At 39.9% G+C, this 17,312-nt stretch overlaps 1 protein-coding gene across 1 annotated transcript in view; it reads right to left on the bottom strand.

Annotated features, from left to right (window-relative positions):
- Positions 1 to 17,312, bottom strand: part of COL21A1 (collagen type XXI alpha 1 chain) — a 254,886-nt gene that overhangs the window by 185,777 nt on the left and 51,797 nt on the right. The gene's annotated exons all lie outside the window — the stretch shown is intronic.

Here is a 17,312-nt window from a genome sequence, read left to right on the forward strand (position 1 = left end):
CTGTCACCCTGGTCCGCCCCGCCGCTGGGTGTTGTACCTGCCCTTAACCTAAGGGAATAGCTGCCCAAAAACCTGAGAGGAGTTCACTTTCAAATAGGTAGGCAGTTACCTGTGAGGACCTGGAAGTTACAGAAGTTCTGGAATAAGGCGACGGCCTCTGAAATAAAGGAGTACTCTGTTGCTCTGCCCTTAACTCACAGAGCACCAGAAAGTTCCTTAACCTTCAGGTGCTTAGACCTCCCATGTGCCCTGGACCCCCCCTTACCACCCCTCACCTGTCACTTTCTCCACTTCTCACTCTGCTTTACCCCCTCACCCCCTCCCCCGTATGGCCTGCTTGTCCTTCCTTATACACCCCAGTGTGGTGTTCTCTCCCTACTTCATCTACCTCCAAAGCTCTGTCTCCCACCTTATCACAGTTGCCTGCTTCCCTTTATTCAGGTCTCAAATGCCCCTTCCAGAGCATCCTTCCTGCATACTCCATCCAAATGGAACTCCCACAACCATTCACATCCCCTAACCCCACTTCATTTTCAACACATTACTTATCATTCCTTGAAAGTGTATTATTTGTTCTGTTGCTTTGCATCCATCTCAAGAGAAGCGTCCTGAGGAAAAAGAATTGGTCTTATGCCTAGCTTTACTTTCTACATCTAGAACAATACCTGGAATATAGTAGGTGCTCAATAAATATGGGCTGAGTGAATGTGTGACTCAGTTTCTCCCCAGGAGAGAGCCTTCACAAAGAAATGTCTGCCTGCCTTCAACAACTAAATCCTACTAAGTTCAGGTCAAATACATTCATCTTGGGATGATTATCATTTTCTGCGTTTCCTCATTCATTCATTCATTTCTGCATTTCCTTATTCATTCATGTTATAGTCCATTAGTATTCAGAAATGTTTCTTCCTGATCAGATCAATGAAAATATGACCACAACTTCCCAATATGGAGATATAGATAGCAGCCATATATATACAATACTTTTCTGGGGAGAGAGGTACCCTAGCCATACCTCAGCTTCTGCTGCCTCAGACCCTCCATGCTCAGACTTCTGACCTACAGAAACTCAGATATAATTCATTTATGTCATTTTAAGCTGTGTCATATCTGTGTCGTGTGTCATAAGTGTCATATCTATTGCTCACTATTATATTCCCATGTGAACAATAAACAAATATTTATTGAATGAACAAATTTGCTAATGTGACAAGACCAAGGGAGAACCACCTTAGTGTATATATATACTGAATGCACTGATGCTGTTCCAGGCAGCAGGCTAGACTTTGGGGACAGAGCTGTGAACAAAACAAGCCCCTGTCCTCCCTCTCAAGAAGCTAAAATCATCCTCAAATAATACACTATTCACAAAGGCAGGCAGTTCTCAAATGCTCTCTCTAGGATAGGATTGTGGGTAGAATCATCCCAAGCCTATCTTATTGTATCCTTCCTCACCCTTTAAATCAAGGGTATGTGTGAAGGGAATGAGAAGTTTCAAAAGTACAATAGGAGGCCTGGGAAAGAAAAGGGTGCATTACCTGATGGTGTTGGGGCTCCAAGTCACAGAAACCAACTCTGGTTGAGTTCAACAGCAAAAGGAATTTAGGCCATAGAAATGATAGGAAGGCTGGAAAACCAGGCTTAGAGAAAGATAGTCTGTGAAGGACCAGATTCTGTGTAGCAATTACTGCCCAACAGTCTTGTAAAGGCAACACAGCTTGAGAAAATAGACTGCATCTGTTTTTCCTGCCCTTGCTGTACTCTGTCCAAGACCCAAAGTCCAGAGAGAGAGTCCATTTAGCTTGGCTTGGTTTACATGCACACTCCCTTAGCTAGAGGACTGACAGACCAAAGACCACTAGTGGGGAAATGTCTAAACCTTGTATACCAGCTGACAATCAGGAATTAGATATTATCTGATCGATCTGACCATAAATTCAGCTCTGTGCCAGTGGCACTCTTTAAAATAAGGAGTGGACTTATGTAGTTCCCAAAGTCATGAGGACATTGCTTTACAAGGTGGCCAACTTTGAAGCAGTCAGCACCCTGGATATTCCTCACATGGGAACTGCTGACCAGGACACTCACTTCTCTTCCATGGAACAGTCTTGGCTATTTCTGTTTTGCAGGATATAGTGACAATCATGGTGGGATGCATGGAATGATCGTCAGCCCACTGGTAGCCCCTAAATCTGCCCTCTAGGAGGATCTCCTTTGACCACTGAGCATAGGACATTGTTGTCAAGGTTGAGGTCTACCTGGGAAGACAAGTCCTTTTAAGCTCTAAGAGGCTTCTGGTCAATTTCAGAGACTAGAAACTAAAGGTCAGTAATGTGACTAGTCATTTCCTTCAATCTAAACAGCTACTGAGGATTCTGGTTTCCAGGCAGTAACTTCAGTGTTCTAACCATCTCCCTAGCCTCTAACTAAAGCATTTATAAACAGGGATGTGGGATGGAGAGACTTGCCCATTCTGACCTTGGACTCCAAACTATAGCCCAAATGCATTTTTGCAGTAAATGTCATTATCTCCTCTGACAATGAGGCACTTCATAACAAGAGGTATATGCAAGGGTCCCAGAGAGCCAGCTTCTTATTTCCTTCTGTGGTTCTTACCTTCCTCCTAGTATTGATCATACTAGCTTTATTACTAGGCAGAGAACTTGGCTTTTCCAACTATCCAAGGCTCTAGAACACCAGAGCACCAGAGTACCAGGCTTTCTACCATTTCATTTTGCAGACTGCAACCAGTCTGGAAACAGGCACTGTTTCCAATCTACATGGAAAACGAATCCTTTGGAAATATATGAGTAGCTCACAGAAGGGCTGTAAAACTACTTTTGGGAAAAGAAGAACCAGATAAAGTTGCAGAGATAACAGGAACTCTTCAGCATTTTTAGAAGGATATCACCAGTGGTAGAAGTGAACAACATTTTTTTCACATTCATATATTAATCTACTCAGTGTATAAGGATAGTGAGTTTCACTGGCCTAGCTAGCATGGGTCACCAGCCAATACCTTACATTAGGAGAGAACAAGGCATCTAATTGTACTGGCCTACTGAAACACATTTGACAAAGCCTTTAAGTCTGAATTCAAAAAGCCTGAAGAAGAAGAAACACTCAAATGAAATCAGGATGCTGGTACCATAAAAAGTAGGAATGAGTGCTAGGTGGAACAAAATAAAACATCTACTACAGAGAAAGGAAAGTGATGCCATTTCCTTAGGACTTCTTCAGAACCAACTATGGAGGCCACTTCCTGTTCTTTTCAACACCTACATTCTTGGATTGTAGACACATTTCCAGTTTGATGGTTAAATCCAAGGGACTAATATATACTAGTTGTATTCTATCTAAAAAGATATGGCTTATGATAGCCCTACTGTGGAAATAATTGGAAAATACTTCACAGGCCTGAGGTCCATGATTTTTCAGTAATGATTCTAATAGTCCCTGGTGATGCCCCATGATAACATCCCTGGATCAAAGAATCCACAGAAGGAATCGTTCACACGGATTGGTTTAGGATGGGCAAATGACCCAAATTAGGCCAGTCAGACCTCTTTCTGGAACTTTGGAAGGGTGGGAAAGAGGAGTTTTTGTTGTTGTTTTTTCTTGGATTTTGAACCCGAAAGACCATGTAAGCCTAAATCCACCTAGAAGAAGCTGACTGAAAATTAAGCCAACACAGAGAATGGCAGAACTATAGGAAAACGAGAACAAGCAACAGACACCAGCGACAGACAACAGACACCAGAATATCTACATCCAGCCACTACTGAAACAAGGCCTCCTTCTAGATGTTTTTCCCTTGAGTCAATAAATCCCTTTTTTGTCTAAGCTAATTTGAATCAGGTTTCTCTTCCTTTCTATGAGAAGGGCCCTAAATTGAACACCCAAAAGCAATTTCAAAGCTGAAAGAAACTTAAGAAAACAGAATGTCAGTATAAAATCATTTTGTGTCTTAAATCCTTCTTAAATTCATAGCTTGAAATGCTAAACAGCAAATCATTTCTTAATATCAGAGTTTGACATCAATAATGAATATTTTTATAAGTCCCCTTAAAAGTCCGAAAGTCTAAGACAAAATGACTCATTCTAATTTGGTTGGATGATCTTTAGTTCTTATTTCTGAGGGCATGTTCTTAAATCCAAATGTGAGACACACAAATTAGCAGGTAAAGATGCAAAAAAAAACCACACAAATATACCCAAATGTGCAGTCAGAAAAAGCTTAGAGATAATTCTTCCATTTCATAGTTCTTTTTCTCACTATCAAAGTCCCAATTTCTTCTGGCCAAGAGAATACTGAATGAATTCACATTCCCCGAGGTTTGGGTCACATTTCTTACATTTTTTTCTTAGGGCTGAAAGGCAAATTCAACTTTCCTTGCCTTGAACCATAACACAGAAATGAGGAACTACCCTATTTCTAACCAGCCATGGCAATGGTTTCTTGTTAGGCTCCTACCTTCAGAAACTCTTTAAAACATGCTTCATTATGGTAGTTACAGTGAGGAAGGAAGAGGCAAATGGCCTTTGTGTTGAAGTCATTTATATACAGGCATCATCAGAAGTAAAAAGAAAATAAATTCTTTGTTGGTTTATTCATTTGTGATTGAAATGTTGTATCTAAAGTGAAAACACAGATTCAGTACTGGTTTTCCTTTAATTTACAGTTAAAAATTGGAAATAGAGACCTGTCAACAAGGATTTTCAAGTCCCTGGGTTCTTTTTAGACATGGTTAGTAATGGGCTGGGATAGATTTAAAAAAAAAAAAGTCCAAGTCCCATTAACTTCCAAGTTAACAAATATATATATAAAGCTAATTACTTCAAGTTCCAATGGATCTGTGTGCACACATGCACATGCATATAGGGAGGGGGGACTGAAAAATATTTGAAGATATTGAAGTTATTTAATATAGTTTTCTAAAAACTATAACCATCCCAATTCCTTACTTTTCTAAAGTTATTCCTCTAAGAGCTTTCTTAACACTTCAAGATTGCTTCAAGTGCAGCCTAGTTCCCTGGATAATAGTTCATGTAGGAAATTATCAGTGATGACCACCTGGAGAAGACATCCCATAGTGTACTGCCTACATTAAAAAAGGAAAGACAATCCTATATTTTTGGCTTCCCAATTCATGGTAGTAATCCTAGGTTTTTTCTGTCATAGTAAGTCATTTATTATCCAAGTTGCATGTTTTCCCCAGGTAAATGATTCAGCACTCATTCCCTTCTATTTCAATTCTGTTTAATTCCCAATACTTTGGTTTTATTAAAGTTGCTTTGACCAGATTTAAGAGATACTTCACCATATGTCATATGAAAAATTAGGATGGTTGCTGAAATTATGTCCGTGGTCCCTTTCCAGATGTAAAGTGCTTGAACCTCTGTGGGACAGGCAAGCCACAGTTACTGTCATACATTATAACCTGCATTTTGTTTTCTTATTTCCTACATTCTTTAAATCAGAGCTAATTGAATCAAGTGTCCTCTAGATTCATCACCTTCTTTTTCAATTCTGGGTATAAAAATCTTTCCTTTTGAACCTTCTAGATTGATCATGGTTCCTAAAAGGGAGAGTGTGTGTGTACTTAGTGTTTTCTATGGATATCCCCCCCACCCGGTCTAACTGCACAGAGCCTTGTAAAACTAATCTTTTCTTAAGGATATACATGCTTCTTTTTTTCTTAGAGGCTATCTCTAGAACCTACCATCATAAATTGGGCCACCTGCCTACATGACATCTTGTTGTAAGGAAGAGGAAGGGAAATATCTCCCCAGCTCTGCCAAGGTTTTTCCCAGCCAAAAGCATACTCGGGAAGCCTCAGTGCTGCAGTAAAGGGTGGGGATGAACGCCTTGGCTTGCTGCATGCCGACCTCGCAGAGATGCCAAGTTATTCAAAAGAGAAGTCCCTTAGCTGTAACAGAGTCATCTGCTAGAATCTGTGTACAGGACAGATGTGGCTTTCCCCTCAGCCCTCTGGGAGCTCACATTGGATAAAGCCCTTAAGCCTGAATTCAAGAACCCCACAACATACCTGACTTAAAAAAAAAAAAAGGTATATAGAGAGAATACCAGCCTACCTCTCATCATGGCTGATCTCTGGGAGAAGGGCAGCACAGGGTAATCATTGCACACTTCCAAATGTGAACAGTGACCATTCTGGGAGGTCTGCTTGGCTCAGCTGAAGATCCTCACCCAAGGTTCTCTTCTAGTGACTGATGAATTCTAAAGATGGGAGGATTATAGAATCTCTCTACTAGTTTTTCTGATTTTCCTAAAAAAAAAAAATGGATTCTAGAGTATTTTAGACTTTTTTTTTTTTTTTTTTTTTTTTAGTGAGAGAAAGAGAAAGAGCACAAGCAGGGGGTGGGGGTGCAAAGAGAGAGAGGGACAAGCAGACTCCGCCCTGAGCATGGAGCCCCACACAGGGCTCAGTCCCGTGACTCTGAGATCAAGACCTGAGCTGAGATCAAGAGTCAGAGGCTTAACTGACTGAGCCATCCAGGCACCCCTAGAGTATTTTCAGGTGGGACTTTAACCTATTAGATGATTGCAGAAGAAAAGCATAAAGTTTTCTAGATGCCAAGTAACCTAACACCAGGCTAAATTAAAAGTAATTCAACACTCTCATATCACTTTTCTGCCCCAGTCCCTCTCACCTTGCTCTTCCTTAAGGATCTGGAAAGCTTAGACTGAGGATGACTTACGGGGCTTCAGATCCAGCCCTTTTATTTCTGGTGGAGGCAGGAACGTGGACAGAGATGGGAAGTACTCATAAGCAACCACTGTATTTTCCCTTAAACCCTAATAGAATGAAACTTACTTCTTGCACTTCCAAGTTTAGTGTCAGGAAAAGTTTCTTACTTAAAAAAAAATGTATTTTCCCTAAGAGTAGAAAAAAAAAAAATGAAAAGTTTTAGCGTCCAATTAGATCTTTGAAAACTTAACAAACAAATATTCAGAATCAGAACCAAGACATCGCTTTGGTGCAGTGTCAGAAGTAAAGCCTCAAACAGGAAGAGATTCAAAAAGATATCCTCCCTAACATAAATTCGTTTCACACTAGGGAGGAGCAAAATCTAGACTTAAGATTTTGAAGCCTTAAATATCTATTTTCCAACTCCACCAACCAAATAACATTAAAACAACAGTTTCAAGGCTCTTTTGAAGTGCAAATCTATACCCTTTTTAGTCTCACATGGGACTGAAACCAACAATGCTTCCCCATTCAGGAGGAAAATATATTGATTAGCTGATGGTGAAATGAGTGTGGCAGGTTCAATTAGAATTTGTAAAGTCTATAATCGGACATTCAAAATACAACTCATGTAGGTAAGCAAGTGAGCCCTATTCTCAGATTTATAAAGAATCAGGTACAAACTCTGATGAATCTTCTATTTCTCATACTAAAGAGAGGTATTTCTCCATGACATACTCCTATTTACAATGACTTGAGGAGCAGGATTGTTCTACGAGGTCTCACGACAGGAGGTGTCAAGAACAGAAGCTGTAAGAATCAGGGCAGTTTTAAAAGGACAGATAAAAATTATAGAGCCTGGGTGGCTCAGGGGATTAAGCCTTCTGCTCAGGTCATAATCTCCAGGTCCTGGGATCAAGCCCTGCATCTGGCTCTCTGCTCAGCAGGGAGCCTGCTTCTTCCCCCACTCTCTACCTGACTCTCTGCCTACTTGTGATCTTTCTCTGTCAAATAAATAAATGAAATCCAAAAAAAAAAAAATTATAGAGCGTATGAAACTTACTCCCCCAGCAAATCCTTATTGCTAGCAAGGTTGGATTTGATTAACACTGTTCTATTATTGAATTTAAAATAGTTAAGGCAGGGTAGTATAGAGATTGTATTGCTCAAAAGAAAATCTCTATAGTTCTTGTATGCTTGTGGGGGAGTGGAACTTAGTTTGAACTTTCTAGAAAGAAATTTGGCATTATGAATCAGAGGCCTTAAAATATGCACGCCCTTTGACACAGCAATTTTAGTTTTAGGAAAATACCCAAATAGAATAATCTGAAAAGTAGGCAAAGATTTATGACCAAAGTTACTGGTTAAAACATGATTTAAAATGGACAAAAACAACAACAACAAAAATGGTCCAAAACTGTGGATCTGTTAAATAAGAAGTCACCAAACATTTTCTGCAAAAGTCCCAATAGTAACTATTTTAGGCTTTGTAGACCATGTTTTCTCTGTCACAACTACTGCTCTGCATTGTCAATGTGAAAGCAACACAGACAATAGTTAAGTAAGTGGGTGCGGCTGGGTTCCAATAAAACTTTATTAATCGACATTGAAATTTGAATTCATATAATTTTCAGATGTCATGAAATATTATTGTTTTGATTCTTTTCAAATATTTGAAAATGTCAAAAACGTTCTTAGCTCATGGGTTTTAAAAGACAGGTGACAGGCCAGATTTTCCAACCCCTGGCTTTAATTATAGTATCCTCATTAAAATTTTATGTTCAGTATTTATGATCAGTCAAAATTACACAATTTGGGGAAAAAATTACACAATTTGGGAGGGAGGGGAAGAGGAAGGAATAAAGGGAGGCCAGGGAGACTGGAAGATAATATGCTAAAACAGACATAGTAGTTATTTCTAGACTGAGAAATGGTGGGTAAAATGGATGATTTTTCTTTCATTCTTTATTTTGTATTTTTTTGGATTTTCCACAATAAGTATATGTTATTCCATGATTAAAGTGATATCTTAAGAATAACTTTTCTGGCTAAAAGGATTCATATCTTTCTTTTATTTTTTTTTTTGTTTTTTCTTTGTTTTGTTTTTATTTATTTATTTATTTATTTTTCATCCTTTTTTAAAATTTTTTTATTTTTTATTTTTTTTTAAAGATTTTATTTATTTATTTGACAGAGAGAGATCACAAGCAGGCAGAGAGGCAGGCAGAGAGAGACAGAGGAGGAGGAAGCAGGCTCCCTGCTGAGCAGAGAGCCAGATGTGGGACTCGATCCCAGGACCCTGAGATCATGACCTGAGCCGAAGGCAGTGGCTTAACCCACTGAGCCACCCAGGCGCCCTCATCCTTTTTTTTAAAAAAATTTTTTATTTTTTTATAAAAATATATTTTTATCCCCAGGGGTACAGGTCTGTGAATCACCAGGTTTACACACTTCACAGCACTCACCAAAGCACATACCCTTCCCAATGTCCATAATCCCACCCCCTTCTCCCAAACCCCCTCCCCCAGCAACCCAAGGCAGGGATGTCCATTATCACCACTGCTATTCAACATAGTACTAGAGGTCCTAGCCGCAGCAATCAGACAACAAAAGGAAATTAAAGGCATCCAAATCGGCAAAGAAGATTCACATCTTTCTTATTCTTTAAATATTCCTGAGAAATTTTGGACTTTCTGAGATTCTTGACAAAGCTCACCCTGGTTTTCAGCAATTACATTTAAAAAGCACTGTTTTTGCAAACAGAAGCTCTCAAGTCATTTATTTTTAAGGGCATATAATTTTTAAACTTAAGTACTTAGATCTTAGCCTCAAAGTCAGCGTCAGTCTCCCCCACTCTTTCATTCCCCTCCCCCCCGGGTGCACCCTTCAGCTCTTCTCCACTATTTAGCAAGTGCAGGCTGCCCCAGCTTTCCATACTGATGTGGTAATAATACCTCCAACCACTTCCCTCTACCTGCGTCTCAAATACACCTGCTCTAATCTCAGAGGCTCATCACTTAAAGTCCACATGCATGCGCCCCATTCCCTCATCTCTTGTTTACCTGCTATTGGCTCCTGGTCAGTTAACAAGCAACCCATCGGGTGCCCGAGTGGCTCATTGAGTTAAAGTCTCTGCCTTCAGCTCAGGTCATGATCTCAGGGTCCTGGGATTGAGTCTGAATCGAGATCTCTCCTCAGCAGGGAGCCTGCTTCTCCCTCCCTCTCTGCCTGCCTCTCTGCCTGCCTCTCTGCCTACTTGTGATCTCTCTCTGTGTGTGTCAAATAAATAAATAAAATCTTTAAAAAAAAAAAAAAAAAACAAGCAACCCATCACCTCCTGTGTCAGTGTTACGGTATATGTACTAGATAATGGCTCACACTGTAGAACCTCCAAAAGTATCTTTATATTTATTTTAAAAGGGGGGTTCATATCTTAATATCTTAACTCGACTGAATAATTAGCTGACAGACAAATTTCAGGCATCCCCAGCCAGCATTTCCCAAGCATATTTCACAAACACTTGTCTTATGAGAGGTTGCAGAGGGAAAAATAAGATGTGTGTTCAGGTCATTTGGAGAGCTGCTGTTTTCCCCTTATGAGACTTCCAATTCCTATTAGCATGTGTGTATTAAAAGCTTTACAAAGTCCAAAAGTAAAGACAACCCATTTAACTTGTTTAATTCATTGTACCCCCAACTTTACCTGAAGCTTCCCTCTGTGTCACCTCCTCCCTGTCTTTGCACCTTGTGCAAAGAAACGCATAAATATCAAAAACATTGAGCAGAAGCAGTATTCCCAAGGAACACTCTTGGAAGCCAAAGGGAAGAGCTGACAAGCGGGGTCAGGGAGAGTGATGCGCTCTAGTGTCCCTCAAATCATTTTGCATTGGAAGGTAATGGTCTCGGACTCTGAATCTGGCCCCTTCTGGCCAATGTTCCACCACATTCTCCCGCTGCTACCGCACAGCCAACATGTGCATTTCTCCTCAGACTTCTGAGTGTCGTCAACTCCCTCCTTCGCCACTTGCTGCTCCTCTCTCTCTCGGTCTCCCTGACTCCACAGCACACGCACTATCACTCTAGTGCATCCCCATCATTGTTGAGTGTTCACTCACAAACTGTGTACTAAAATTTAAATTAGAAGCACCATAGCTTCCCTTGGCTGCTGCCAAAAATTAGCATATGTTTTCAGTATCTATGAGACACACACAGCTGACATTTTTAGAAAATTACATTCCATTTGCAAAAACATATGTATCCAACTGTGATGAGATTAGATGTTCCCACATTTATTTTTCTAAGAATTGAGCACATCCAATATACAATCTTCTCTGAATGCATCTCACTGTTTCTCTTTTGACAATATCTTTCAAATATCCTATCACCATGGACAGTTATGCATTAAATTTTCATTCATCTAATAGCTTCTTAGAAAAACATGTACTTTTTCCAAAGCAAATTTCTACAGCCAGTCTACAAAGGATACAGAATAGAATATTGCTGCTGGTTAGGACACCCTTCATGAAACCTATTATTTCAGATTATAGATACGTGCCCCTTATAACTGGAGCTTAAAGAAACACATGGCCAGTTCAGCATTTATTGGTTTCCAAACCGCATTATGGTATTCTGGATTTGTTCTGGCCATTTTCAGATAAGTCATTTTATCAAGGAAGAAAAGCATGACATTCCTTTTCACATTACAATTTGGATTCTAACCCAGGAGGAGCAACCCACTGCCACTCCACCACATACACACATAGCGTGTTTCAAATTCAACAGCAGTGTGAAAAGACAGAGTTAGAACCAAATAAGAAGCCTGGTTTAACAAGAGACTATTATTTAAGAACCTAAGCTTAAGCTGAATTATTTTTTATCCTCCCTCAAGAAATGACTCTAAACCCAATACAGTGGTCCTCCTGTAACCATGGATTTCACTCAAAAGAAAGTCTCAGGGGGTGCCGAGGTGGCTCAGTCTTTTTAAGCTTCTACCTCAGCTCCTGGGATCTGGCCGTGCATAAGGCTCTCCACTCAGTAGGCAGTCTGCTTGTTCCTCTCTCTCTTCCCCTCCCCCGCTTCCGATGCTCTCTCTCTCTCAAATAAATAAATAAAATCTTAAAAAAAAAAAAAAAAGAAAAAAGGGATACCTGGGTGGCTCAGTTAAGTGTCTCCCTTTGTCGCAGGTCATGATCTCAGGATTTTTTGTCAATTTTGTCTTAAATAATGAAAGCAAGTTTTCATTGTCTAAATGAATTCCTCTATCTTTTGGTTTTTTTGAAATTTCCTTGCCTTACTTTATAGAAAATAAGGAGTTAACCATAATTCCACTACAGGGAGCATCTCTCTTCTTGCTGGATAAGATGCTGCCTGATTCATGAATCATTTAATGAAGCCAATTAGATTTTTTAAGGAAAAAAAAATAATTCCACTACAAATCCAAAGATATGCCAATGGTCTTCAAAGCCACAACCTCTCAGACCTCCTCTCTTACCACTCTCCCTCCCACTCATCCTGCTTTGTTCATAATGTCACCACTTGCATAAACCTAAAAGTGAGCGCCTCTTTCAACTTTGTACCTCAGGCATCTCTCTTGCCTATCCCTAGGCATGGCCCTAATCCAGGGCCATTGTAGTTAGGAAGATTAACATTGTAGTCAGGAAGATTAACATTGTAATTAAAATTATATTTAGGAAGATTAATCGCTGTATTAGTCAGGTTAAACTAAGTTATGCTGCAGTAACAAACCAATCCCAAGTTCTGGTGGGCTTAGCCCAACAAAGAATTATTTCTTGCTCTCAGTACAGGCAGATCAGCAGGAACCTCTGCTTTGCCCAGGAATTACTCAGGGAACTGAGTGATGGCAGCTTTATCATGTTGTATTCCATCTATCTAGAACATGTGGTCTCTGATCACTGTAGCAGAGGAAGAATGTAGACTTTACCCTGGCTCAGTCCTGGAGTGACTCATGTCACTTCCTTCACATTTCATTATCCAGAACTGCAAGAGGACTGGGAAAGATAGGGAAGAGAGTAGAATATTTGATAAATTTTACTGTTTCCACCACACACACACACACACACACATATGTAGCTACAACTGAATGCAACAGATATGAATTTTAGTTATCAATGCATCCAATCCTTTAAATCTGTGCTCTTTCTTATTTCTAGGATTTAAAACATTAGGTCCCCTCTGCCTGGCATATTCACCACAAACACACCCTACTGTCAAATCCTACACTTGGCTGCTCAACCTCCAGGTTTTGGCATAAATTTCTTCCAAGAATCCAAGAGAGATAACCTTCCCTCTCTTAACCTAGACCCCCCTCTGTGCTCTCATTTACTTTTGTCACATTAATAATGGCTAGCATTTTATTATCTACTCTGTTCCAGGTACTGTCCTGAGCACTTCCCACTTAATCCTCACAATAGGCCAATGAGGTAGTGTCATAGTCCAAGCTCCCTAGAAAATAGAGCCTGAACCAAAAGCATGTACGCTAGCTCTGTATTTGGTGGGCAATCCCAGGGAAGCTGGAGGGCAAGAAGAGGGCAATCAGGCAGGAAATAAGGGGAACCTGGGTAAGGAACTGAGATATAGAGCTGGCCACGGGTTTGTGACATACTAGGTGCTCACAGGAAATCAAGAGATAGAGAGGCAGAAAAGCACTACTCTCTGAAAAGTTCATCCCATCTCCAATTAGACCAGACACAGCTGTTCTATAGACAGTGGGTCTGTTGTAGGAGGTGCAGCCTAGTTTCATGACCAAGAGAAGAAGACAAGAACTGTTCCAGCTAGAAAGAAAGGGAAAGACAGGGACACCTGGGTGGCTCAGTTGGTTAAGCAGCTGCCTTCGGCTCAGGTCATGATCCCAGTGTCCTGGGATCGAGTCCCGCATCGGGCTCCTTGCTCAGCAGGGAGCCTGCTTCTCCCTCTGCCTCTGCCTGCTATTCTATCTGCCTATGCTTGCTCTCCCCCCCCTCTCTGATAAATAAATAAAATCTTAAAAAAAAAAAAAAAGAAAAGAAAAAAGAAAGGGAAAGACATTGGTCTGGGCTGATCTACAAATCCAAGCCAAAAACATTTGGTTTAGGTAGTTGTGTTTTATTTCCAGCTTTTAGTTGGAGCTCTTAATGCTCAGAAACTTAACAATTAAACAAGATTACACAGCTAGAAAGTAATCTAACCAGGATGTAAACCCAGGAAAACTAGCCCCAGAATATGTGGTCTCGACCACTATACTGCCTCAAGAACGCAAACTCCATAAAAACAAGAAATGCTTTATTCCCAGCACCTATCACAAATATAGAGTCTAACATACAGTAAACACTCAATAAATATTTATTGAATGAATAAGTTTATTTTAAATAAGTGGCATTTCACGAAGAGCTAAAGAAATCAGTAGGAAAGACAGATTGTATTTTATTGGGGTGCTGTGGAAGGTTCCATGATAAAAGTGACATCTGAGCTGGATTTTTTAAAGATTTAGAAAAAAAATCTGACCCAGTAGCACAAAGGCCATATTTAGAGACTATAGCTTTACTGAAATGGAGAGTCAAAATAAGGGAATGGTGGGAAATAAGGCTTAAAAAGTACACTGGTATCAAATTGTGAAAATTTGTCATATTCAATCACAAGATGCTTCAATCAGAGAGAAATTGAAAACTGTACATTCTAAAAGACATTTCCACTTGTAACAATGCCCACGACCAAGGAAGCCAAGACCATGCCCCAGAATATCTCCAATTTGTGGTTTACTTAAGCCAGTTTTAGTCTGTTCTCTAGGAACCAACCATTGTTCATTCTTTATAGACAGAAGTTCCATTTTGTTGTTACCCACATCTCAATGGCTAAAGATGAAGCAGTGTTCTTGTTTTCTATCATGATAAATGGAAAACAGCTGTGTAACATTCTCTTTATAATAAGCTTCATACAATTCAAGCAGTTATTTAAACATTTTCCTGATACTCGAGCATTAACCTAGCATACAGCATAAGAGATACTATAAGAAATCGTAGAAGAAAGAACAGATAATAACATTGCCTTTAGACACAAACTCTTAAAAATCTGTAAGGAATGAAATTATATTCCTTTATGGGAAACCCTTTAGTTTATAATGTTTACCTTGCAATACATAAAGCATTGCCTTTACGATAAATGAAGTCTCTCTGGAACTGATTATAACACACATGGGAAGCAAATTACCGAGATAAATTTTTATTTAGCAACATGAACATTCCAAATCCATCTGTGAGAGTTTCATAATGCTTTCATTTGCATTCGCATTTCCATTTGGTTAATGTCTTCATGCATCAGTAGGAGCAACATAAATAGAATAACCCACAAGTCACCCTTCTGCCGCTCACTCGTTATCTCATCACTTCCCTTGGACTTCAGCATTTTATGCACTTCGGAAACCGCCTCTTTGTTTTCCTTTTACTTCTATGGCTGCTGCTTCTCAGCAGTCCTTGGAATGTTATTCCTATCCACCCTACCATTAAACATCAGCATTCCTCAAAGATCAATCCTAAACACCTCCTTCTTTTCATCCTCCACTATCTCCCTAGAAGATTTTATTCAGAAGACTCACAAATTTAGAGGTGCCTGGGTGGCTTATTGGTTAAGTGTCTGCCTTTGGCTCAGGTCATGATCCTGGGGTCCTGGGATCAAGCCCTACATCGGGCCCCCTGCTCAGCAGGGAGCCTGCTTCTCCCTCCCCCTCTTTCTGCCACTTTGCCTACTTGTGCTTTCTATCTCTCTGTCAAGTAAATAAATAAAAATAAAAAATCTTAAAAAAAAAAGACTCACAAATTTACATTTGTTTCAAGACCTAGCTGTTGAAGTACAGCTGACCCTTGAATAATGTTGGGGTTCAGGATGTCAACCCCCCCCCACACACAGTGGAAAATCTGCTTATAACTTTTGACTCCCCAAAAACATAACTATTAATGGCCTCCTGTTGACCAGAAGATTTACTATTATATATAGTCACTTAAAACACTGTGTATGATATATGTATATGTGTATATAATATATATATACACATATATATATAATTTACTATATTCTTATAAAGTAAGCTAGATGAAAGAAAATGTTTTAAAAAACTTAAGAAAGAGAAAATGCATTTATAGTATTCTACTGTTTTTATTGGGAAAAAAATCCACATATAAGTGGACCCACATAGTTCAAACCCATATCGTTCAAGGGTCCACTGTACATGTAACTAATTTCCCATGGGACATTGACATCTGAATAGCATCTAGAACTCAACTTACCAAAACCTGAATATGTGATACATGAACTCCCAAACTGATTCTACTCTAATGTTTTCCTTGCATCTATTTTTCCCTCTAATCCCTGTATCCAATCAAATATAATCAAATTGCCAAGTCCTGTAAATAGTATCCCCTCAATATTTCTAATCTCTCTACATTTATCCTTCACCATCACCATTTGCCTAGCACAAGATCTTGAAGCAGGATGTTGATTGAGACTTTTTGCTGCCCAGGAGCCATCAGTGGTTCTTGATGAAACCTTTTCCCTTCTCTACCCACAGGAAAGAAAAGGTGCCTCTTACAATCCGATGATGGAGAAACTATAAAAGAGTCGTTCAGAGGATTGAGGTACCTACAGAAAGGGGAGACTGGCGTCTCAGTCTACAGTGGCTATCTGCTCACTTAGAGGTCTTATGGATTTGCCCACTGTGCTTATTTGAGCAAGCGGAGAGGGCAGTTGGAGTGACATGGCAGGGCTGAGACAGGGCTGGCAGTGAAGCAGTCCATTTGCTACTTGGAAAAATCAGGAATGTGTGCCTTTGCCATGCATCAAGAGAATGTCCCACAACTCTTGATGGGGATCCCAGGCAGAAGAGCCTCTGGAGGAGACTGTCAGGGCAAATGCTAAGTTGAAAGAGGTGATGCAAATTCTTCTTGAAGAGCCAGAATTCCGATGCCTTTTGCCTATGCGTCACCAAAGGTTAGTCAGTGTTAGTCCGGAAAAAAAAAGCAGGAACTAGCAACTCAAAGACTGTAACGGAGCCCACCAAGAAAGAGACACTGTCCTTTTCCCTTCCCTCCCTACCGCCCCTACCAGAAGGGCCTGGTCCAAGGACAAACGATTACACTCCCCACCCCCAGTGCAAAGGGAGTCTAAATCCTACTTCAAAAGCACTTGTTTCATAGACAAATGCCGGAGGTATCATCACTCCAAATCCTTGTACTTAGAGAAGACTCTACATCTCATATGTGACACATATGTGACACATCACATCTTAATTCAGTGAACAGGAGGCCTGCTTCCCTCCCTATCACTTAATGAGGTCTCTTTATGTGCTTCTGCTTGGTACTCAGGATTGTTGTTTATATTTGCACTCTACTTGCTGATGACATTTTAGGAAACAATCCTCTCCTAGTTTAAAAATACTAAGTACAATTATTGATGCTAGTTGGAGTCTCATAGTGCAAAGCTTTTGAGGTACAAAAATTAAATTCCATCTACTGAGAAGAAAAATTAAGGAAATACGCACAACAGAACTTTCATTAAAGACAAAGGCCTTATGAATTCTTTTTTTGTAGTCGCCAAAGGCTGTCTCCAAGTGCT

This window comes from Mustela putorius, unplaced genomic scaffold (assembly GCF_011764305.1).
Source record: "Mustela putorius furo isolate JIRA1106 unplaced genomic scaffold, ASM1176430v1.1 tig00003983_pilon_pilon_pilon, whole genome shotgun sequence".
In the NCBI taxonomy this organism is placed as follows: Eukaryota; Metazoa; Chordata; class Mammalia; order Carnivora; family Mustelidae; genus Mustela; species Mustela putorius.